Raw genomic sequence first — 26,077 nt, forward strand, 5'->3', positions numbered from 1 at the left:
TTATAACTTTTATCCAGGAATACAATTAAACAGTGGGTAGTCATTAAAAAAAAATCAATCGTGATTCTTCAGGTTGTCTGTTCTTTTCCATTTTCTTTATTAAAAATTACTAAAGGGCCGGCCCAGTGGCTCAGGCGGTTAGAGCTCCATGCTCATATCTCCGAAGGCTGCCGGTTCAATTCCCACATGGGCCAGTGGGCTCTCAACCACAAGGTTGCCAGTTCGATTCCTCGAGTCCCGCAAGGGATGGTGGGCAGTGCCCCCTGCAACTAAGATTGAACACGGCACCTTGAGCTGAGCTACCGCTGAGCTCCCGGATGGCTCAGTTGGTTGGAGCGCGTCCTCTCAACCACAAGGTTGCCGGTTCGACTCCCGCAAGGGATGGTGGGCTGCGCCCCTTGCAACTATCAACAGCAACTGGACTGGAGCTGAGCTGCACCTTCCACAACTAAGATTGAAAGGACAACAACTTGACTTGGAAAAAAAGTCTTGGAAGTACACACTGTTCCCCCAATAAAGTCCTGTTCCCCTTCCCCAATAAAAAATCTTTAAAAAACAATTATTGGTCTAAAAGCTAGTATCATTTTGAAAAAAAAAATTACTAAAGATTTGGGTATGAATTAATTTCAGAATGTGTTATTCTTCTGATATCTTTTCCATAATAAAGCTCAGTAATAGAACTGAATTCTATTTCATTTGCTAAAAATTGATAAATAAGATATTAACAGAATCCAATTGTATTTTATTTCTTTTTTAATTGTTTCAATTAGTTATGATTGTCTTTTAATGTAAGAAAATCAATTCATGTCGTTTTATTATAAATTAAAGTATTGACTACTCACTATAGAGGTAACGTTTTAGGAGGTAGAAAGAGTATGCTTAAGAATGCATTAACTTTATACCTCCTGGCAATGATTCCTCTTGTTTAAAAAAACAAAAAGGTAAATTACTTCCCCCATTGTTTTCAGACAAATTATTTCAATTAACTCTTGCAAGATCATTAAGTACAACTACTTTTAATGTAAATCATGTTACTTATAAAATAATCCTAGGAGAACTATAAAAAATACATACACCTGTTATTTTTGTTAAAACTAGTATTTTGATAATTGCTACGCTTTGGATTTCAGTTCAATTTATATTTCTTAAAACCATGTCATGTGCCAAGTTATTATCTACGAGCAAAGCCTGAGACCGTGATTCTAGCTCAAGCATTCTAAGGGGAGAAAATGAGGCATGAGAACAGAGCAGAGGAAGAAGGTTAATCAGGAAGCAGTTTCAGTTGTTCTGGCTTCAGGGAAGCTTTAGAGCATAACTTGTAGCATAGGCTTTGTCCCACCCTGCAGCAAGGGGCAGATCATTTATACTCCTGTGTCAGTTAGTCAGGGATTGAGGTCAGCCCTACGTCAGTGTGGTGGATTTCTTTTGCATGGAGTCATTTGTTAGAAAAAAAGTGGAGGCAGCTATGAGGCTCCATTTAACTCGTGCTGGGGGCTAGTGCACTGGCTTGTAAAGGATATTTTGGTGTGGATCCAACGTCTATTAACATAAGAATGAGAATCTGCCCTCTCGATATTTACAATCTAAACAAATAGTGCCCCATGGTTATATTGTAAAGATACCACTCCAAGAATATCTACCGAATACATTCAAGAAAATTTCCACAGAATTGGAGACTTAATGGAGACCATGGTTAAATTTATCTGTTTGAAGTGAAGGCACCATGCAGAAAGCAGAGAAAATGAATTCAGAACTAAGAGTCAATGATCTCATTTACAGAGAGATCACAATTTCTGATTCAGGGTCAGAGAGCATATTTCCCAAAGGGACCTAGAACAAATCTGTGTAATAACAGTTCTGTGCTTTGGGGCTTGGGAGGGCAGCCTCAAAAGAGAGAATGATGTTCCATCACAGTTCTCCTTTTACATTACCCACTGACTTAATATGAGTAAAAGCAAATGTAATTATGCCCTATGCATGGGAAGTACTCTCGTAATTTGCTGGGTTTGCTCATGCTCTAGGCTCTGCCTGGAATGTTCTTCCCTGCATTCTCTTGCTGGTGAACTCCTGCGCATCCTCTAAGACCAAGCTCCTGTGAACACTTTCTGACTCTTCCAGGAAGAACAGCCGATGAATCCTTCCCACCTCTACACTACTTTTTACATCACTTGTTTGTCATCACACACATTTCATGTTTGAATTTTGTTTACCAGATAAACCGTCTTCGTAAGCAGAAACTATCTTATTCACTGAAAGAAGGCCAGAAGACAGCTGATAGGGAAACAGACCAGTAATTTAGGTGTACAAAACATCATTATTTTGCTCTCCCTTCACAAATTGAAAAATAAGGAAGGTTTGGGGAAAAGCAATCTATCTTTGAATCTGTCACGTGTTGTAGCCTGGAGCGAGCTACTTCCCCAGTATGGACCTGGACTCAATCTCTCTATTTGTAATTTGGGTCATTTGGATTAACAGTGTCCAAGGCTCTATTACTATGAAAAATAGCTTTGAAAAAGTATTCATAGCAATGTGTTTGCCACCTGTAGGGGCTCATTAAATAATTGTTGAATGAATTAATCGGTTATAGCATAAGGCTTAAATATGTCGGTTCCCCTGATCTTAGAAGCTTCATGCTGTTGGGAATGCTATTGAACCTCTTAAATCTCAGAGGCTTGTTGGATATTAAATGAGATTCTCCCTCCATCCCTGCTTTTCTCCCTCCCTCTTTCTTTTCCTTGCTCTCTTCTTCCTTCCCTCCCTTCCTCCCTCCCTTCTTGCCTTCCTTCCTTCCTTCCTTTTTTTCATAGGCAAAATTGTATTTCTCACAATTAGTGCATTGACATCCTAACCCCTAGTACCTTAGAATGTAGACTTGTTTGGGAATTTGTTGCAGCTGAAGTCATACTGGAGTAGATTGCGCTTCTAATCCAATCTGATTGATGTGCTTATAAAATGGAGAAATTTGGATGCAGACGTTGTTTTGTGTCAGTCTCCCCTTATCGATAACCAATGCTGTGGCAAGACTAGCCCTTATGGTTCTTATTATGATTGCAAGATATCCTCAGCAATAACCATCAGAAAACTTTGGGGGAAAAAAGACATTATTTTCAGGTTCCAGGAATTCTATGGCACACCTGGGACCACACAGAGAGCTTGGACAGGGGTAGGACTGGGGTTCTGCTTTTATTGGGACCAAGAGTGGGAGCCTAAGGTTTTGTGAATTCACCCTTTATTGGTTAATTTAGAATATGAAAACAGGAATTTAAAACATGGGGAGAGAGGAAAAACAAGCTGCCCCGAATTGTCAGTTATTGAAATCAACCAAGATTTCTATAACAAAGGAGCCTGGGGATTGGGGGGCCTGACTTCCAATTGAGTCTTGTCTCTGGCAATATGCTTATTTGAGATAGCATCTTTGAAGCTGATGCCTCTTTGAAGTGGATGCCTCAGCAATCAAAGCTTAAATCAGGCACTTGCATCACAAAAAGAAAAGCCAACTGTTAGGGCTTACATTGCAGACATGCTTAGAGAAAAGGCAATGAGAAGAGACAAGGGAGAAGACAGCCATCTACATAAGCCAGAGAGATGCCTGGAACAGGGTCTTTCCTCACAACCCTGAGGGGGAACCAATCCTACTGAACTTTGTGGGGACAGAGCCCCAGAAAGTAGTTTACAGGCTCTCGGCCTCACGAGGAAGGGTGCTGGCTCGGGTAGTGGATGGCCCTCGGCTGGGGCTGATTGGCCGTCGGCTGTGGCCGGTTAGCCAATTGGCCACTGATATAACTGCGGTGGCTACAGAAGAGAACCGAGGATTGCTGAGGAAAGTGGAGGAGAGCGGAAGAGAGCAGAGGAACAGAGTTGAGGAGAGTGGAGGAGAGTCGTCGGTCGGTTGGCAGAAAAACGGACAGCAGGTCGCATGCCCAGTGAACCCAGCCTCCAGTGAGACCGTAGTGGTATGACTCCCCTACCTATGGCTCCGTGGGTGTTCCTTTTTGGCCTCACCATATCCTGCGTTCTTATGTGGGGAGCGGGAACAGAGACCCCGCAGGCTGCCCCACACAACAAATGGCGCAGCGAGCAGGGTCTCCCGCACGACAACTTTCATTAGACTTCTACCTTCCAGAACTGTGAGACAATAAATTTGTGTTGTTAAAGCCACCCAGTTTGTGGGACTTTGTTAAGGCAAATCTATTTGTCTGTCTGTCTGTCTGTCTGTCTATCTATCTATCTATCTATCTATCTATCTATCTATCTATCTATCTATCATCTACCAACCTACCTACCTACCTACCTACCTACCTACCTACCTACCTATTATCTATCATCTATATGATCTACAGTGCTGTAACAGTGCCTGAAATATTGTTGATGCTCAAGAGCTACAGTAAAATAGGAACATATGAAGAGGGACTATTGCACAGAATACATGTCACTCTAAAACCGGGGCTTCTATTCAATTAGTAGTAGCTTTGTGAAGGAAAGTTAGAACCCAGAGTTAATTTGGGCAAAATATGAAACTTATTTATTAGGATCAGGAAGATGTCAGAGCTTGACATTCTTGTCCTTTCATTTTTATTTTATAATTTAATTTTTTTACAGTTTTCTTGTAGATTGTTGATTAAATTTTGTGTTGCTATTTTACACTGAAGTTTATTTTCATGGGAATAGATGGATTAAAGATATTTTCTCTTCCCAATGAATCTATGTGAAAAGAAAGCCTTAACACTTGGCCATGTATGGTGACAATATCACTCCAGGCTACTTGACAAAAGACATCTCATATCGAACACTGATACCTTAAAAAAATAACATTCCAAGTTTAGAGGATGATCAACTGACGGACTTTTCCTGGCACAGTAGTTGTGCCTTTCTCCTTCACCACTTCTCATATACATATACTTTGACACCCACAATATCCCAACCCATTTCACCACACACACACACACACACACACACACACACACACACACACACACACACAGGACCTAGATGGCACTGAAAGAAAAGTTGTCACTATCACCATCATGACTCAGTATGCACTAATACCTAATACTACATAATTAGAACTCTATTAGAACCATACTTAGATTTTCCAAACACAAAGATGAGATAACATGGAAACCTATATCATAGTTTAAGTAAAATGTGAAAAATACATCTGTTCCTCAAACAACTTATGTTTAAAATGCTCTTTTGCCTTGAATGTGCTTTTCCTTTGAGTGATAAACCAAAGTTGTGCAATCAAAAGTGAGGACTGGAATGGTTTGTGTTATGCCTAATGGCAGAGAAAGACGAGAAAATAAGATTTGAGGGCCGATGAGGTTGGCCTTATGAATTATATGATTCGATAATCTGCAAAAATTCGTTCAGTAGTCCTATTTCCTTGGATTCTAGACATGGAGAGATTAGTGATAGGAAGGAAAGAATTGGTGTCAGAGAATAAGATCAATCTTATAATTATCCAGATTCTGAAGGTAGGGACCAGGACTGACTACATAATTTGGGGAGCCCAGGGAAAAACGAAAATATAGGGCCCCTGTTTAAGTATTATTAAATTTTAAGGCAGCTACAGCAGAGTATTAAACCAAGCATGGGCCCTTTAGAGTGTGGGCACACTTCACACACCCATGAAAGTGGTCCTGGGAGCCACCCTCAGATAATAGTAATGATAGCTAAGATTCATCATGTCTTTACAACACATTGCACGTTACTCTAAGTAATTTATAGGAATTAACTCATTTCATCCTTACAGTAATCAATGAAGCATGATTTGTACATAACCATATTTAAAGATTAAAGAACAGCAACAACCCCACCAAAAACAAACACAAAAAACTAAGGCGCACAAACATTATACTAATTTGCTCAGAGTTATGCATCTTGTTCATGCCAGAGCAATAAAATCCAGACATTTATTTTCAGAGCCATATTTCTAACTACTAGCTATTCCACTTCCTTCTAGATGAAAGCCTCTCTATAGAAAATAGTGTCAAATAAATATTATCTCTTGCTGAAGATTCAGCACAGAAGTATTCCCCAATCTCTTGGACCGATGATTCCCCACGATGGCAGTTTGAGCTTGGAGAAGGCATCTTGCCATTTCATAATTGGTTTGTAAGTCATTAGAACCACCATTAAAAAAAAGTGTTGTGTGTGTAGCATTGATTTTATAAGGCACTGAACCTTATTATGATTCTTTAAATGAGACTCCTATAGACTGAGTAAATCTGATTTTCTCTGACATTATTTTTAATGGTTCTGCATACATTGGATCTTTTTATTTTTTAAGAGCAAAGCCACATTTATTTTTTCTTTTTAGATGTTAACCTATTAGTTGATGAGTTTTTCTATTGTTTTCTGTGCACTTACAAAGTAATCCTGATCACAGCAGATTATCATAATACAATCTGGATATTTTATTAATCAAAACTGGCACAGCTGGAACACAAAGCAACAAGGGATTCAGTGGCACACCCAAAGACCAAGTTTAATTACCAAGGAAATGACCTCCTTAGGTAAGAGGCAGTCATAGTTCCGGCTTGCTTAGGTGCCAAGAGAAACAGGTGATAATCTTGGCATTTTTAGGAAGTTGTGGTTGATGGAGGAAACTGACCTTCTTGTTAGCGCGGCTCCTGAGAGCAAAGCCAGATAGACTGAGTGAGCACCTTAGCCAAGGAGATGCCCTCATTTCCATTCTGATTTGTGAGAATGGTGGGGGCTGAAATATCTAACCTAATAGAGTCCAAGTACCTGCTGATCTGGGAGGTGGTAGGACACCGGTGTTCTCTGGGAGACCTGGGATAACTGGGATGACTGGATGAGAAGCAAGAGCAACAGAAGGAGCAACACTAGATTTAAATTCTATTCTAAATGTATTTGGTAAATATTGGTTTGAAACATTTGTTTATATTGTAATCCAATCAGATAAGTGTCCAACCTCAATTTTTAAGATAATGTATTCTTCTTTCAAGTAGAAAATATTTCCTTCTTTCAAGGATGTTATGATTAGACTGCAAATGTTATCAGCTTCCAACATAATACTTGTACTATGGTACATAGTCACAGATCATTTGTTGAACGAAGGTATGAATAAATGAATGACTAATGAAATAATGATTTTTGTTTGGGGAGGTGGGTAGGAAGGAAAAACATCCAAGCTTATTTCAGAAAATAATAGTTTTTCCTTTTGAGCAATTCTGTCACTCATTTCTGGGGCTAAAGTGCTCTGATAGTCTTCTGAATAACTGTATTTTCTTGCTGTTCAATTCTCCACATATAAAGTAATGCTTGGCTTTTATAGCTTGTATGAAACATATCACTTTATTGAGCAGTATAGAACAGTGTCCTAATAGGCCTATTGAAGGGATGGATTGTAATTTGTTTTAGATAAAAATTGTTTTTTAAGACATGTCATACCCGTACTTGAGGCCAGCATAAAACATGGGTTTATCACTCCATGCTTTTTTTTGTTGTTGTTTCCCCACCCCCCTCGTTAATCAACTCCATCTCAATCTTAACATAATCGCTTCCACTGAGTCATGAGTAAATGTAAGATGACCTGTCTTTGAATATCTTTGAGAAAACCATTTGGTTTCTATATTTCATAAAATGATGATTAACTGACTACTCTTTTCTCTCATTCAATGTCCTCCAAACAACAGTCTTCATAATAAATTTCTAAGAAAAGTTTTATTCCAGACAAAAATTGTTGGTACGTGTGACTACTTGTATCTATCCATACTATTTGCTATTAGCTGTTTTGCTTCATTTAAAAATGATTGTTTAGTTTTATCTACAAATGCCTTTTATTTTTTTTAAATGTGTTTTTCTATAAGTACTTCAAATTCTCTCACGAATAGGCAAGAGACTCACAATAATGCAATTGATGAAAACTTGCATTGTTACGAATTAGGAGTTAGAGTCATGGTATGAAAAAAAAACATATTGTATGGAATAGGATAACCAAGCTGTCATCCTATCTGTGATTTTCAGAAAGATATTTAATCTGTTTTGGCTCCTGTTTTTCTTTGATAAAATGAGAAATGAGCCCCAACATCCAATAATGTGCTAGAGTTGAATGGCTGGCAAGAGCTGATTGCTGAATATTCATAAACATTGCACACCCACATTTAAATCATTGGTCAGTTGAAATTGAGCATGGTGGAAGTATTTATGCTACAGAAATAATGATCATTCACTATAAATCAGGACTTTTTTTTTTTGAGAGCCAGTTTATTAGCATACTGCCTATTATTATAGAGAACCAATGAGATAATGTATGTAAAAGTGTTTTGTATTCCTCAAAAATCTATGCTTAAAAATCAGGGTAGTAGAGTCAAACTGATTTATCATTAAATTTTGTATATATATATATATATATATATATATATATATATTTCTTAGTTATTACTTAATCCATAATTCAAAATGTCCATTTTTATAAAAGATTATGGCAAAAGTCTTATGGAAAAAAACATTAAAAAAAGTTTATCTCTGAAGAAATATCAGTGGAAAGGTTTTAAAAAGTAATAAATTTTTTTCTCTTGGAAGATATGAAACAATTCAAACAAACAAATCCACATGGGATAAAAAAGGTAAATGAATTCAGGTGAGCAGAGAAGAAAACATAAAATAGTAACTCCTAAGCAGAAAGGAATCAGGAAACTAATTATTGGAAAAACAGTTCTAGCTACAAAATCTTTTATGTTGTGTAAAGATATTTTTCTATCCTTACTGAGGTATAATTCAGAAATAAAAATTGTACATGTTTAAGGTTTTCGACTCTGTTATGATATACATTGTGAAATAATCACCACAATCAAGTTAATTAACATATCCATCACCTCACATAGTTAGCATTTCCTCGTGGGTATGTGTAATGAGAACTCTTAAAATCTACTCTCTTTGTAAATTTCAAATATACAATATAATATTCTTAACTATAGTCATATTGCTGTTCATTAGAATTCCAGAACTTATCTTGTGTAACTTAAACTTTGTACCCTTTAGCCAATAGCTCCCCATTTCCCCCTCCTGTCAGCCCCTAGCAACCACCATTCTACTCTCTGCTTCTATTAGTTTGATTATTTTAGATTTCACACATAAGTGAGATCCTGCAGTATTTGTCTTTCTGTGTCTGGCTTATTTCACTTAGTATAATGTCCTCTAGGTTCATCCATATTGATGCAAATGGTAAGATTTCCTTCTTTTTTAAGGTTGGATAATATTACATATGAGTATATCACATATTCTTATCTGATGATGGACATTTACATTTCTGTACACACACAAAAAACAAACTATTTGAAAAGAAAGTTAAGTAAACAATCCCATTCACATTACCAACAGAATAAGAAACAGCCAAAGAGGTGCAAGATTGTATACTGAAAATTATAAAACATACATGAAGAAAATTAAGCAAACACAGGAAAATAAAAAAACATCTCATGTTCATGGATTGTACAAATTAATGTTGATAAAATCCCCATACTACTCAAGTAATTTATATTTTCAATGCAATCTCCACTACAATCTCAATGGCATTCTTTAAAGAAATAGAATAAACAATCCTAAAATTCACATGGAACCACAAAATACCTTGAAAAACCACAGCAATCGTGACCAAGATAAATAAGGCTGGAGGCATCACACTTCCTGATTTCAAGATTGTGTAAAAACTTTAAATTAGATATTTCTGATATTATCAGAGCATGAAAATACAGGGACTTGCTGTTCTCTTTCAAAAATATTCTCCTCAAATACCTGTACTTCAGAGGGACAACAGTGACCAGGAATCTCACTCTCTGGGTCTCATGCTCCTCCGCCACAGGAATAGTACTTTTTGGTACTCTGCTCCATCTCCTTCTCCAATGGCTTCCATGCTGGTTTTCTTCCTTCTCACAATTCCTCTCTTTCTCACCTCCATGCCCCACATCACCTGTTCTCTTCTGCTCTCTTCTAATTCCCCAAATTATTCACTTACCATTCTAAGATACTGAAAAACTTACTTCCTCTTCCCTTCAAGTATTCCCAACACCTAGGCTTTATTCAGGTATTCATTAGATCTTCAAGGAATGCCACACATGATAGGCTCTGAATGTCCAAATATAATTCACCTTCGCGACCCAACCCAAATGCAATCTCTGTAATGACATTACATTCATTTCCTAGGGCTGCTATAACAAATTATTGCAAGCGTGGTAGCTTAAAATAACAGAAATCAATCCTGTCACAGTTTTGGAGGTCAGAAGCCAAAATCGAGGTGTTGACAGTGTCACGCCGTTTCTGAAGGCTCTGGGGAGATTCTTGGCTTGCTGCTTCCGGCTCTGGGGGCTCCAAGCTTTTTTATGTGGCAGCATAATTCTAATCTCTGCCTTCTCCTTGACATGGCCTTCTCCCCTGTGTCTTTGTGTCTCAAATTTCTCTCTCTTTTGTCCTATAAAGATAACAGTTATTAGGTTAGGGCTCACCCTAACTCCAAAATTATATCATCTAGAGAGACTTTACTTAATTACATCTGAACAGACAAAAAATTCCAAATAAGGTCACATTTACAGGTACTGAGGGTTAGGACATGATATGTCTTTTTCAGAGACAAAATTCAATTCCACTGTATCCAGTAAAAATCTGAAACAGAGACTTGTTTAAAAGGAAGGCCAACAAATATTGATTAAATGAATGCCTATGAGAAAACACATCAAATAATCATTTGTATTTATTCCTCTAGTCCTATAGGAGTGATAATTCCAAGTATTTTTGTTCATAAACTATATCATTCAAAGTCATGACCTTGACCAAGATAATGCGAAGTAAAAAGATTATAGACGAATCAACTCTGATATTGGGCAGTACTTGCAACCAAACAGTATTTGCATCAAGGAAAAACATTCTAGCAAAGTATTTCTCAGTGTTTATTTTTATTATAAACACTGGTAAATTTCTCCAGACAATAAAAGACTGTTAAAAAATACACTGCAATGAAGATCTCATTTTTATGTAAATCATTACAGATCACACGTCAAAGACTAGTGAGCAGGCTCATTTCTGTAGAAGACAACTATCTTCAGAAGTGACAAGGCTGTCATAAATTTTGTAAGGTGGATTTTCGTACATTACAACTTTGAGCTTCAATCTGGTTTGACATGAACAAGAAGTCAGAGTAACCAAGTATTCGAGTAAGAAACACATTCCCATCCATAATAACTTAACATGCTGTGCAATTTCCATAACCTCAAAATAATCCCCCCCAAGGATTTGCTGATAGGTAATCAAATATAATTTCATCTCTTTTCAATGTTTTTAAAATTTATTGGTTGATATTGCTTAGTGGAATTCAATAACTGCCATTTATCATTTTGCAAATGTGCAATTTAGTCATTTATTACAGGATTTATATTTATTTCAGATCAGATTGTTTGATTGGAATTTCAAATCTCTAAAGTCTCAATTTCATCTATGTGCATTTATGTAAAAAACATGTGTCAATTTCCAAATAAAATCAGTCTATATTTATACTTTTACTACATCTAGTGGGAGTTGGCCTTTTGGAATAGCTTCTGGCAAATGTTCTTGTCATCAGATTTAAAGATTGTAAGAGAAAGACATTCCGCACTCCCATTTTATGGTTTGAAATGTTCCTGGCCATTGTTTTATATCTTAGGAAAGAAAGTCAAACATTACAAGCTTCTGTAAACCACAGCCAGACCAAAGTGCAGTTGTGACAGTATGTATCAACTTGGAAAAGAAAAAATTAACGGTGAAGGAAAATGTATAATTAGTCTCTTCCTACTTGAAAATAGAAATTTACCACTTGACAGATTGTCATGCAAATATCAACGGTGACAAAATAGCTTTGGCATATTTGTATAAACTCCTGTTGGGGATACTGTGCATTTAAAGGAATAAAGAAAAAGCTGCAGATAAGCCTGTTTGCATGGGACCTGGCATCATAAATTCATGTTTCTGTCTGTGAAAAGGAAAAATCAAGAGAGGTTACCCATGATGGAAGCAACCGGGGTCATTGAAGGACTGTGATTTGTGCCACATGCCCTTCTGCAGCTTACACTACAGTTGTTTCTAAGTCTCCTTTTTATATGACTCAACCTCACAAGCAGTTGTCGGTTCTTTAGAACTTAGTGTATCTTTTATGCTTTTGCATTTTCTATGCTGTTAAATAGGAGATAGTGTGGCTTAATGGCTATTTGAAGTAATCCCACCATTCAACATTTTTTCTTGGAACACTTGGGTAGGCCATGTTCTAAAAAAAAGCAATGGTAACTATGACTGCAGGATGGTAGGAAGCTCCAGGAGTTTCTTTGTCCTCATGGAATTTATCTGAGAAGACAGGAAATTAAGCTGGTTAAATGTTCTGAGAGGGAGCTGGAGTGTCCTAGGAAAGCTTGTGGCATAAGCACGCAACACAGTTAGAGAAGGAGCAGCCTGCCGAGAAAGGCTTTCCGGATGAAGTGCCTATTAATCTTGAGGCATAGAGGTGGAAGGAAGAGATTAAATCCCATGCGCAAAGGCCTGTATTCAAGTGAGAGCATATCTCCTTTCAAATATGTGGGGGAAAATGTTCATTCCATTAAAGGGGAGCCAAATTAATTCCACTTTATTGATGATCAATAAGAGAAGGTCAACACTCTAGGAAATGGTGTCACTAAATCAACACTTTTTCGCTTCGGGTTGGAATGCGCCTAAGTGGAATTAGAACTTCACTTTGGCAGATGACATCTATCAAGCACATAGCTGTTTGCCTCCACTGGCAGGTGAATCACAGCCCTCTGTCCCAACGGCTTAAATGTCTATAAATTAAGACAGGCATAGATCAGGAAGGGTCTAGATGGAAACAAGAAAGCTACTGTAGGAGTTTCAGTCAGAGGAATTGAGTTCAAGGAATTGGCTACAGAGGTGTTTGAAGAACTAAAACTGTACAAGACAAAAGGAAGGGAGCAGCAGAAGAAAAAAAGGTGATACTATGAAATCCAAAATTAAGAGTAACTGTGGGTGGGAATCCAGGATTCTGCAGCTGCACTGTTGGATACACTATGGTGACCAGTTCTGGATCTGCCGAATAGGTGCTGCTCTGATCAGGGCTGTCGTTTATGAAAAGGTACTACGTCAGTCCAGGCTGCTGAATCTAAAATCAACCTCCTTTTGCTGCAGACACTACAATTCCCTTCAATGGCCATACTGCTATACTATTGGAACCAGAAGCAGAAAGCTTTCCTTTGTCTCAATCTTTTGATCTCTCACAAATCTTCCTATTGGTAGAACATAGACACAATGGAAAATCAGCTAGCAGCAGATCATGGGAAATGTAGTTTGCAGAGTCCCACCCCATCAGCGCAGAGCAGAATGTAGAAGAGTATGCAAAGGGGCTAAGAGACAGCTAAATGTTCTTATCAACTTAGGTTCGTGATTAGAGCTGGAATCAAAATGAAATCAACTACAGAGCCAAGATGGAATTTTTGCCCTATGAATATTTAAATGAGGATTTAGTTGGGTAAAAGTTATATTAGAATCTCACTGAGGTTTTAATTCAATTAACCAACTAATAAATATCATTTTCAATTAAATTAAGTATAGGGAAATACCATAAGGCATTATTTTGGTATATCTGATTGATGTTCACAGCAGAGAGAGAGAGACTCAATCAAAGCCACAGGGAGTCTGTGCTTCAGTTTTCTTGCACGTTTTTCCGCCTCCAAAGCAGTAGACTCCTGGTGGGGCAGGGGTGGCAGGGTTGGGGAGACTTTATCTGCTATCCTAGGTCAGCCTCGTTCCTGGGGTTGGGACCTTCTTAATGATTCTTCCCTCCTTGGTGGCTGGCAATCTCTGATGGTCTAGACTCAGAACATTTTCCTGCCCCTCTCTCAGGGATATATGGTTATTGTCTCCTACCTTCCCCAGCTATACTGGCTCTTCACCCACGCCCTGAGGGCAACAGTGTTCTGCTCTTCCCACAGAGGTTTAAAGCATTTGTTCTCTGGGGGGAGAAGAGAGAAGGATCCCAGATGGAAATGTCATGCCTTTTTCACAACAGCTGCTGCTGCCCTCCCCTGCTTTCTCAGATCTCACCCTGCTTTGATCAATTTTACAAGCACTCAGTGAGGTCAGTGGAGAAGCTCCTGTGAGTTGCTAATTTCCTTATGTCTGTGGTTCCCTGTCATTCTACACTCGCATACTAGCCAACAATTGGCCTGTAGCAATTCGTTAAAAAAAATAAAAGAAAAAAATAACCGAATTTTTCTTATCTGCTTGCATGTCACAGGTAAGCAAGTACAGTCCTAGGTAAGCAAGTACAGTCAGGTCTCCACATGCATGGATTCAACCAACTGTAGATCAAAATATTGTAAAAAACAAAATTATGTTTTTGCTGATGTATACTCTGTAGTGAGGCCTGTAATAGTTGCTTCTGTACTGATCATACACAGACTTTTTTTTGTGTCATAATCCCTAAACAATACAGTACAACAACTATTTACATGGCATTTACATTGTGTTAGGTATTACTAGTATAGGTAATCTAGAGATGATTTAAAGTATACAGGATGATGTAAGTAGGTTATATGAGGTCAGACAATTAAGTTCACAAACTCATCCTAGAGAAAGTACTACATACCTCATTGCTGGATATCTCTATAGTCACCTTCGAAGCACTCCCCTTGGGAAGCTATGCACTGACGCCAGTACCTTGTCCACCCTTCAAAGCAATTCTGGAACTCTTTTTTTGGAATGGCCATCAGAGCTGTCATCGTATTACTCTTGATGTCACAAATGTCAGCAAAACGTCTTCCTTTCAATATTTTCTTTATCCCCGGGTAAAGAAAGAAGTCATTGGGGTCTAGATCAGGTATGTAGGGAGGGTGTTCCAATACAGTTATTTGTTTACTGGCTAAAAACTCCCTCACTGACAGTGCCGTGTGAGCTGGTACATTGCCATGATGCAAGAGCCATGAATTATTGGTAAAAAGTTCAGGTCATTTTCATCTAACTTTTTCATGCAGACTTTTCAGCACTTCCAAGCAATAAACTTGGTTAACATTTGTCCAGTTGGTACGAACTTTGTTGTCAGACCTCGTATGCAAATATTATACCATTTTATGCAAGGGACTTGAGCACAAGCAGATTTTGATATGGAAATGGGGAGTCTTGGAACCAATCCTCCGTGGATTCTGAGGGTGTTCTGTAATCACATTCCTCTCTCTTTAGAAACATCTGTCTGAACTTAGATTTTCGGTAAATTGGTTTCCTTGCAACCTCAACATTTTTATGGGTTCAAGAAAAGTTGTACATTTATAGGTTATCCAATTTTCTCTTGTTATAAGTTTGGAGTTAAACTCTTTTATACTATTTACATACTAAGCATAGGCCAGAAACCCACTATACTCTTGGTTCAGTCATTTCTGGGGTTAAAGGTATTCTACAGCTTTCGCCTCCTTATTTTATCTATTTCTTTACAATCTTTCTAGTTCAATGATCCACATGCTCTATTTGAATTTACTTTTCCTAACGTTTCCCCCTCTTGCAATATAATAGATGCTACCTCTGACCTACACTGTTAATCCAGCTTTCTTAAACTCTTTCATGAAGAAATTCTTAAGGAGATTTTTTTTGGTAGGAATTGTCTATTGTAATGAGTAACTACTTGTTTTAAGTACAGCAAATGAGGAATCACTTACCCTGCTTCTCATTTTTGTGCCAATTAGAGGAAATCACTAAAAATGGTGATTAGGAAGCCAACTTTTCCATGCTGAGTTTTGACATGATGGTTACTTAAGATTTGATGTCTAAAAATTGAGGCAGGATACATTTAAAAGTAGATACCATTTCTTTGTGATGGCATGCTTTTGAATTTCTTTTTCAATTCTAAAGTTTATACTTATTTTCTTACGTGAAATAAATAAGGAAACTTCATTTAAAAATGAGTCTGGAAGCCCTGAAAGGGGAGCTGTCATGCATGTACCACTGGTTGCAGCTTATGAGTATGTAACCAAAAGGAAGAAGGAAGATAAGAATCGCTTTGACAAGGGAGGACATTTTTCACATAGGAATTTTATCTCCTGCTTTTAAGAAAAGGAAGTAAATTCCCTCCCTGCCCTAGCAACAACCCACTAACCCCTGCTCGCAGACACTGAAAAACAGCCACAACCTCAAACTCTTGTTCTTCTCCAATAAAGTTTTGTTCAAAACAATCCTCCTCAATTTCCTCCTAAAACCTAATAAAAGCTAACCTTCCTTTTGTTTCTTCGAACTTACCTATAGTTCTTCATAGCTTGCTTGCTCTGAATTGCAATTCTGTGCTATTCCTGCATAAACTCATTTTGCTGGTAAAAAAAAATCATTATTTTAATTTGAGGTTGACAGAAAGAAAACAGGATAATGTCTTAGCAATGTACATATTCAACACTTTTAAAAAATATAATCTTCATAAAACAGTATTAAATGTGTTGTGATAGCCTCTTGAATTAAATTCCCATAGCTAACCTTAGTAAAATGTTCTAGTGATATTTTCTTTAAATATCAAGGGGGAAATATATATATATATATATATATATATATATATATATATATATATCACATATGTATAGTATGTTACACACACACACACACACACACACACACACACACACACACACATGAGCCAGGTATATATAATAGTATGTATATGTATATACAGAAATATATACATATATACACATACAGAGCATTACTCTCATTTCTATCTAATTATAATTTTTTTCACGTATACATAAGTCAGATATTATTAGTATGCCTTATTGATACTCAAAAAGATGTTTATAATATTATAATCTCTAAAGTAAATGCATTCTTTGCCTGTCCCACTTAAAAATTGATAAATCTTTGTGTTACATTTTCATATACTATTGCAATATACTTCATACAATCCCATGCTTAAGTGCTTTATTTTTTCCTAATTTGATATACTGTAGAGATTTTTCATGACATTCTGATTTGTCTGAAATGTTACCTCTCTGATTTCATATGCTACATTATCCAGAACTCTAAAATTATTCATTTGTAAAATCCTAGTTTCCAAATCCATAGCTGACCTTGTACAATAATAGGTCCAAAAGTGGAGGAGGGTTGGAATATTGGAGGATATGCATTTTCCTGGTATCCGAGGACCAGATATGATCTATCTGTGTAGTGATGGAAGGTTGTTTAGCAGAGTTAAGACAACAGACTTTAAAGTCAGGAATACGTAAATTTGAATTCTGTTTCCACCACTTGCTATAGTAACTATATGACTTCAGACATTTCAGTTAACATTTCAAGCTTCAGTTTCCTTGTCTGAAAAGGATATAATAATGGCAACTAACTCATAGGACTACCGTAATGACTAAATAACAATCACACACACACACACACACACACACACACACCCGAAGGTCTTAACCAAGACCCTATACATACACCCACTGCCTGGGAGGTATAGTGTGATGTTGATAGTGGGAGGCAAGAGGAAGTTATGGAGGAAAATGAAGTATCATTTACTGAGGACCCACTATGAGACAAACACGATGCTAACAATTTCATGTGACCTTATCTTCTCCTCACAATAATCCTAGAATGTAGGTATTGTTATTTTCACTTTGTAGATTGCTGAATGAAGGGAAGGATGAATTAATGGGAACTTGAGGCATATAACTTTTACATCTCTTTCCCAAGTTTAGACAGCCCAATGACAGACCAGAATTCAACTAAGGACTTGAAATATATCTGGTTTCGTCTATATTACTCTGTATTTTTTTCTGTATAAGTAGAAAAAAGAAGACTATACATCTTTAAAACAGATGGAATTTAATACAGGACGTTGAGTACAGGTCATAGAAAAGCCAGGGAGACAAAGAGGGACATTGAGGCAACACAAAGATACATGAAGTAGGGGCGACCACTCCTAGAATAGAAGATCTAAGTGAAGAGATAGGGAATGGAGCCTGGGGGCTTGGGTCACTTGGCTGGAATTACGATGGAGTTTTCTAGGAGGCACTGGAACCAGGGAAGCATCTCAGAAGCTGAGAAGACACAACCGGAAGCAGAGAGGGCAGGGGAGATTTAGCTTCCTGTTTCCTCTCACTAGCTCTCCAATCTTCTGCTGTTTCCTCTCATTGTCTAAAACGAGTGTAAGCTCCCTAATACAAAAACAAAGAAAACAGAGTCTGCAGGGATCAGTCATACAGAGAAGAGCAAAGCATGAAAAAATTGACCTAAGAAAACAAACAAACTGCCAACGATAAGCATCATTATTCTTTCACACTCCTTTCCAAAGTGCCCCCACTTTCTTTAGTCTACTTTGTGAGAGCCTGTGTCAAAGACACTCTTGTTTTTTTCCACTTGGTCAATTTTCTGTTACATATTTTACAGAGATGCTAATTTTCTCTGTTTTTCATGTCACTTATGTAAATCTCTTGAGGACTGGGATCATATCACTTCAATCTGACAGAGACCCAACCTGTCCTCATATTGAGAGAGGTGCCTGCTAGACACTGAATGATAATTAAGATGGGTTTTGCATTGTGACAGATGAGTGTACTTTTCCTGTGCCATATGCTTCTTGAAGTGAGTTGCAGACAGGTTGTTTACATTGACTCATGTTTAGCTACTACCTTATTAGTAGCCATTAAGTTATTTATTCCTAAAATGCCTGAGTAGGACTGATTTGGTTTCTTTGCTGGCAAAGTTTGTGTTGATTTTTGTATTTATGAACTTACAACTTTTATTTATATTGGTAGTCTTTCAATGGTTTGTTATTTGTTTGATTTTTTTATGTTTGGCTGACTCTCCTGGCAAGAACGTAAGCTCCAAAGGATAGAAACTTTATACATTTTGCAAGGCCACCTGTCTCAGAATAAGTGCTCAGTTAATGTTGGTGGTTGAATAAATGCATGATTTATCTAACTAATTTTTTCACCTATTATTGTATTTTTGTGATTAAAAATTGTCTCCTTCTAAGTATTGAAATACTTTATATATCTTGACAGGTAATTTTATTCAACTTGTCTTAGATGTCCTAGTGCCTTTGCTACTATAGCAACCATTTTTCCTATTATGATTGTGTACATCTTAAAAGACAACTATGTACAATCTATTTTTGTTTGTATTTTTTTCTATCATTTATTTAATCTATTTAACCAATGTCAGTATTTTCGTTGGGTTGTAACTTTACCGTATCCAGTACTTAAGATAATTTTAAGACTACTTTCCCCAGTTTAAAACCACGCGTTATTGTCAAGAATTTAAACCATCTCTTATTAAAACAATCTCATGAGAATCTGATTACTTAACATAACCCAAAACTGATTTTCATAAGAATGTTGAAATGTATTCAAGTATTCATTGCTTAAATTATTTATGTCTGCCCAACAAAAACCCTAATAGTTTTTGTGGTGGTTTTCTAACTATTATAGTTGTGTAACTTGAGATGAGTGCTTAGCTACTTAGAATCTCATTATGACTATCACATAAAAAACTTTCATGTATGCTTAAGTTACAAAATTCTTTGATTTTAATAGCTACACTATAATATGGTCCTATAGAGGAAGAATAATTGCTGTTCCTACTGATCCCAGAATAGATGATGTTTGCTCAACATCCCTGATTTTGAGTTTGAACAAGACCCACAAACTAATGCAACACAGTAAGATACAGGACCCAAATTCTGAAGCTAAACTGTCTGGATTTAAATCTTGGCTCTGCTACTTAATAGGTTTGCAATCTTGGACAAGGCACTTAATCTCTCAATAACTTGGGGTCCTCTTCTATTACATAAAATGGAATAATAATAGTACCTATATCAAATGGTTATTATGAGGATTAAATGAGTAAATAATGTTTGTAAACAGGTCTGTAACAATCCTTGGTACTTGGCAAGTGCTATATAAATGTTAGCTGTTATTTAGTATGTAAAATTGTAGAAGTAATTGTATGATGTCACTGCTTAGAACACCTCAGTAGTTTCTTAACACCCTTGGAATATACCATCCAAATTCCTTACCATGTGCTATGTGGCTCTGCATCACTTGGCCCTTACTTATTCCTTGGCTTATTCTAATGAGTAACTCTGGCCATCTTTAAGTTTCCAGACATGCCAAGCTACCTCTCTTCTCAGAGACCTTGTGTTTGTCAGCACGCCCCCCTGGAAGGTTCTTCACATGATTGCCTCCTTCTCATCTCTGGGTCTTAAAGGAAAATGCCTTCTCCACAGAAAGGCTTTCCTTGCTTATCCTATGTAATTACTGCCCCGCACCGCCATGTTTGGTTTTCTTTCATAGAAGTCTGTTTGTTTTCTTCCAAGTCCTTACGGTAACCTGTCTTTATTTTTTTGGTTTTCTTTTTATTGTGTCTTCCTCAGGAGAATTTAAGTTCCTCAAAGTCAGGGAACTTCTATGTGTTGTACACTATTTTATTTCCAGTGGCTGGCACAGCATCTAACACAAAAGAGGGACTCGATAACTATTTGCTCACTACCTACATGAGAAAATTAGCAAATGAATGAATATAATGAATTGAATGTTGTGTGTTTTAAGTTTCAAAGAGGTAAAACCTTGAAATAATAATAAATAATGAATATGGAGAGAGCAGTGGGGTTAGACTCTCTGGATTATTATTACATTTATAGATAAATACCAGAGCTCTCTGAATATCTACAAATTGCTTTGGCACTGCTTCAGGTCATGTGAAGACTTCAAAAAAACAAAACAAACACACACACACAAAAAACAATAGCATCCATGAAAACTTTAGGATCTAGTATAAATGTGTGTAATTAAGAGCTGAGCTGTGAAGTATAGACTCTCTGAGGAAAATGAAGATTCCTAAGTTAAGAAACTAAGTAAAGAAACTTAGTTATGGCTCATGAATGCAGCTTCCAATATACTGGGAGGTAGCTCTGACTGTAAGTTCGGCTTCTAGAGTGAAAACACCATGAGGGCAGGGATCACGCACCTTGGCCCCTCCTCCCTGCAGCTATATCTCAGCCACCTGTGTGCTCAGTCCATGGTTTTTGAATGAAGAGGAAAAATGGTTCACATCTATTGTCCTTATCTGTGGGAAAACAATCCAAATTGTAAGTTTACCTAGTAGGAACAAAAATATACGGTTATTTAAAAACGTGTGGTTATAGGGGCATTTATTAGAAATTGTTGCCATGGCAGAATGCATTATTTTATTTAAAGCTGCAAAATTCTATGAAATGAATTCTCTTAGTATTTCATTCTGCACATGAGACACTAGGGCTTAAGATACCCACTGAGCTATTAAATGATAGAGTTTCTGCCTAAACTCAGATTGGCTTGCTCCTCGAAACAAGTATCTCACTCAAGTCCTCACTATAATAGTCTGTCTCCTGTTTGTTGTAAGGGGGTGGATACAGAATTTGTGTGGAACAGAGCCACAGCGCAAACTTTATCCACATAAAGGTGACTGACTACTACTAACTGCAGTTTGGAAGTGTCATAGGCATTAGGACAAAGGTGCAGGCGTCAGAGATAATTATAGCTAAATAGCATGATTCTGTGAACACAAGATATTTTGAGTTTCCACCCTTTACATACCAACTGTGTCCTGAGTCAAAGTGAACAAATATATAATTGAACATTCTTTTCTGAGAGGGAGCAAAGTAAGTAGATGGCTGTAGAGTTTACACCCTATTTGTGCGAAGGTTGAAAGTGTGTTTTAGTGTATAAAACCACCGTTGTTGTCACCCCAACTGTCTTTTCAATGTTTCTGTTTCAGCTGAAAATAACCAATGTCAACCTTTCTCCAAAGGCCCAACAGAAGAGTTAAACTGATTATTTTAAATAAAGTTGAACACACATGAACTTTACCACTGCATGCCAGATTTGGAGAATTCGAATCTTATAGCTTTTGAAATCAAAACAAACTTTAATGATTAAAATACCTGATGTTACTCTCAATAAATTAGGGGAATGACAATACATATATCAACCAAGGCACATTAAGAGAGATAACGCTTGTACAAGTCAGGTGGATGGTTGAAATTTAGCATCTCTCAGTAACCCTAATTAAGGCATCCCTCTGCTACAAAGATTTTGGTTTTTCTATGTGTCACTTAGAATTACCACAATGCCTCCCCTCCAGCTACCGTCAATTAATCATATTTATTGACAGACTTCTGCTAATAAAACCCCTTTCTCTAACTAACCAGAAACTACAGGATATAGAATAATAACTCAGGTTGGATTTCTAATTCTTCCAAATGAGGCTACAGCCTTTCTTTTGGTATATGTCCCATTATTCCCTTTCACAATGTTCTAGTCCAAATAAAATTACCTATTCCCATCCCTCAATTTTTATTAAAAAAGTCACAGTAATTGGTAAAGTTCTTGACCAGTTGCTTTTTTGTCTCTTCATCAATTCTTAGAACTAACTCTTAGTCTGTAGAACTAACATCACCAGTCATGTGATGCTTAGAATTATTAGTTAAAAGTAGGGACTCTGCATTGATATTCAAAAGCAGGCTTTCCCACTTGTTGGGGTGCAGCTTTAGATATATTACTTAACCTCATGATAGACTATAAATCCCTCTGCCCATAATGGTGTGAATTTGTGATTTTCTTCTCTGAAGGTGGAATATATTTTTCTGCTTCATTGTCCAGATTCACCATAAGATTTGCTTTGCCAATAGCATGAGAGTTCCCCTAAAGGTTTTAAGAGAAGCTAAGTAGTTCAAACCACCACACTTTTGTTTCAACCTACTTATTAGAATACATGGAATAGAGCTTTAGCAGTAATTGTAAACAACAACAACCACACACAAAATAAGCTATGTTATTTATTATTGAAAGCCACCAAAATCTAGGGTTATTTTGTTACTATAGCAAAGCTAACCAATACAAATTTTATTTATAAAATGTCGAAACAATAAAAATACTGACCTCTTAAGTACTATGAAGATTAAATGAGAGATTCAATATAACATATTCATGTCAATGCTTGGTATATAACAACCTCCTAAATGATGATGTCAATTAATGTTAATATTATTATTAGAATAAACCTGTTTTCTTCACAATTGGAGAATAAGTATTTTGAGAATAAAAGTGGTGACTTCACCTTAATATAGGTGAGAAAATGGAGGAAAAAAGGGAACAAACATTTCTGGCATACTTAATTTATTCTGGCTAGGCTTTCTACACAGATTAAATAATTTAATTCCCACAACACTGAGTTGTAAATGCCAGTACTATTACTACCCTTAGCAAATCATAAAATTGAGTTTCAGAAACTTACAAAAGTTCCCCTAAGTCATATAGCCAAATAAGTGGTGGACCCAAGATTTGGACCTGACTACTAAATTCTTGCTTTTCCTATTGTACAAAACTGTCCACATAGTATCTTATGCATGGTGAATTCTTACAAGATTGTTCCTCAAGCTGGCCAAAGGGCTCCACCAACACAACTTCCAGAACACCTCATAACTGACTTGTGCTATAATGCTGCAGCTTTTAACTTAAGTAAGTCCTCATAGGAGGCTTTGTTAGTCTGTGAAGCTAAGGGTGATAAATGAGAACTGGGTACATATGTGAATGTATGTACTCCGTAGTTATAGTGAATATTGCATAATACCAAGATAGAAGGGGAGGACTGGCTCAAGTTAGCTGGTCCCCAACATATTCAGAGTAACCTGTGCACTGAAATACTCCTACCTTATATATATATATATATAGATAGATAGATAGATAGATAGATAGATAGATAGATAGATAGATAGATATGGACTCAAAAGGACCACTGAGCAATCAGCAGTTCTGAGATCACACTTAACTCACAAATATGTGTGTCCGCTGGTATGTGGCCCTTTTGGGGGACCTGGATGCTTGTACTTCACTTGACAATGGAAAATATCTACCATGTATCCTGATTGTGCTGACTTCCTTCCATAACGTTTAAGTAACTAAGCCTTGATACATTTACACAGCTAGAATCTACATCTGGTCTCATTGTCAGTCTCAACATAGCACTGACATTTGTCCATATGGTGGTTGTGAAACCCTGAATGAATAAGTATTGACTGATTGATGCTAAATTTTGAAACAGGCCTGACGAAGCATAAGAAGTCTACTTAACATTCCCTGTGCATTTTATTTAAAAATGCAGATTAATTTACAACTTTAGCCTTGGTTTTCTGACAACATAAAGGCTGTGTATAAAAACACATCTCTATTTTCTTATGTAACTAATGAAACATTCAGAGAGGGACCTCTTTGTATATTTCTAATTTCACATATTTTTAAATACTTCATAATCATTCTTTAAAGGGGGAACTACTTGACTTAAAATGGATTATTTTTATTTTTCAAATCTCAAGATTAACATGTCTCAATGAGGTAGTTTTCTAAGAGGAAATAATATAGGATTGGCAGTCAAATAGTATATGATATAGAAATGATGAATAAAAAGATTTGCACATTTGAAAGAGTGAACGAAGCCATTTATTGATGAAATAAGACAATAGAGAAGAAAATGTCTCATGTGAATATTGCTTGTGATATGTCAGACATCACCAAACTCATTTGTGCTTCATGGTTACAATTTCCCAAAACAGGCTCCAGGTCTTGAGAATAATGACCCATGTTTGAGTGCTATTCTCTTGAATTTCTTTGGAAAATCACCTTAAAACAATGAATCTTGTTCACCCTTAACCCGATTTCATTTTTATTGGAAAACATAACATGAGCAATAAAAGAAGAATGCTATCTATTCTCTTTCACAACTGCTCTATCCTTTGTAACACTGAAAGTGAATTCCAGTTGTAAAAGAACGCCTACAGACTTTTAAGGAGTTCTTGGGCTCCATTTCAGGAGTGAAAGCTACACCCTGTTCACAGGAATGTGGTGTGACTTAGTTGCAGGCAACCTATTTCCCATATGTGAAATAGAGATTCTCTTCTCCAGCTGTGATCGTCTTGGTAGTCTGGGAAAATCTACTCTGTTCTGACTTTGCTTTCACCTCCTTGCTTCCTTCTCTTCTCTCGCCACCTCATTCCTCTTGCCGGAACAAGAGAGTAGTAGTGGACAAAAGACATGCCATTAATCTATATACCTGACCCATGAAGTTCCTTGCCTGGCAGGCCACAGTGAACTCAACTATGTTATGCTGAATTACAACACATTTGAGAGATATAAGGACATTTTTTCCAAAGATCGTTATTCTCCTGTTAATCACACTGTAAAATATTTTACTTTCAGCCTTAAGTTCCTGATACTACTTATCTCACGTTAGGGAATATTGTGTATATACATGTATATACACATGTACCTTTGTGTATATATATGCAAGTGCATACATTTATGGGTAAAATTTGTGGAGCAAAAAATATTTCACTATTTTTGTCTATAAAAGACTACCTTAAGGAAACACTGCTATGTTTTAAAAAAACTATTTAAACATGATCTAACATTTTTAAATGTTCTGATGTGTTTCGCTAGTAAAAGTCTAAAACGAAGAGATAGTGATTTTTAAAAACTTCTTGGGGAAACCATGCATTCCCTGTATTAGAATGATGGATGTTAAGTAACATTTCATAATGCTTGCAGCTCCTAAAATGTTCATTCTTTGTTCAAGTTATGCGGTAACTAATATGAGTGTCTGCTCTAAGAAAAAGGCAAGATGCATGTCTTATTTGCAAATAGTATAGGTATATTAACTGCCTATTGTATATAAACATAAGATACATGTCTATCCATCATCTATGATTATTTTTTATTTTTTATTACATGAGAGAGCTTTCCACCTTTCCTATGAACTACACCTTGTTTTTAAGCACAGGCCATGGAATCTTACATTGAAAGCCAATGTTTATATCGCAGGTCGATTTGCAGTTATTCTATTTGAAGCAGGGAATTGAAAATTTATTGGAAATCTTCACCCCGATGTCACAGAGGCAGCTTTCTCTTAACATATTCATAATATGACTCATCCTTCCACCCCGCCTCCCTGATATAAACATTTGTCATTTGATTAATGGCAGTACCCTCATCCCATTTCCTAAGCTAAAATCCTCGGGGTCATTTTCTATTCCCTCATCTCC

Source organism: Rhinolophus sinicus, chromosome 1 (genome assembly GCF_057876585.1).
Source record: "Rhinolophus sinicus isolate RSI-liver-muscle chromosome 1, RSI-T2T, whole genome shotgun sequence".
NCBI classification, from domain to species: Eukaryota; Metazoa; Chordata; class Mammalia; order Chiroptera; family Rhinolophidae; genus Rhinolophus; species Rhinolophus sinicus.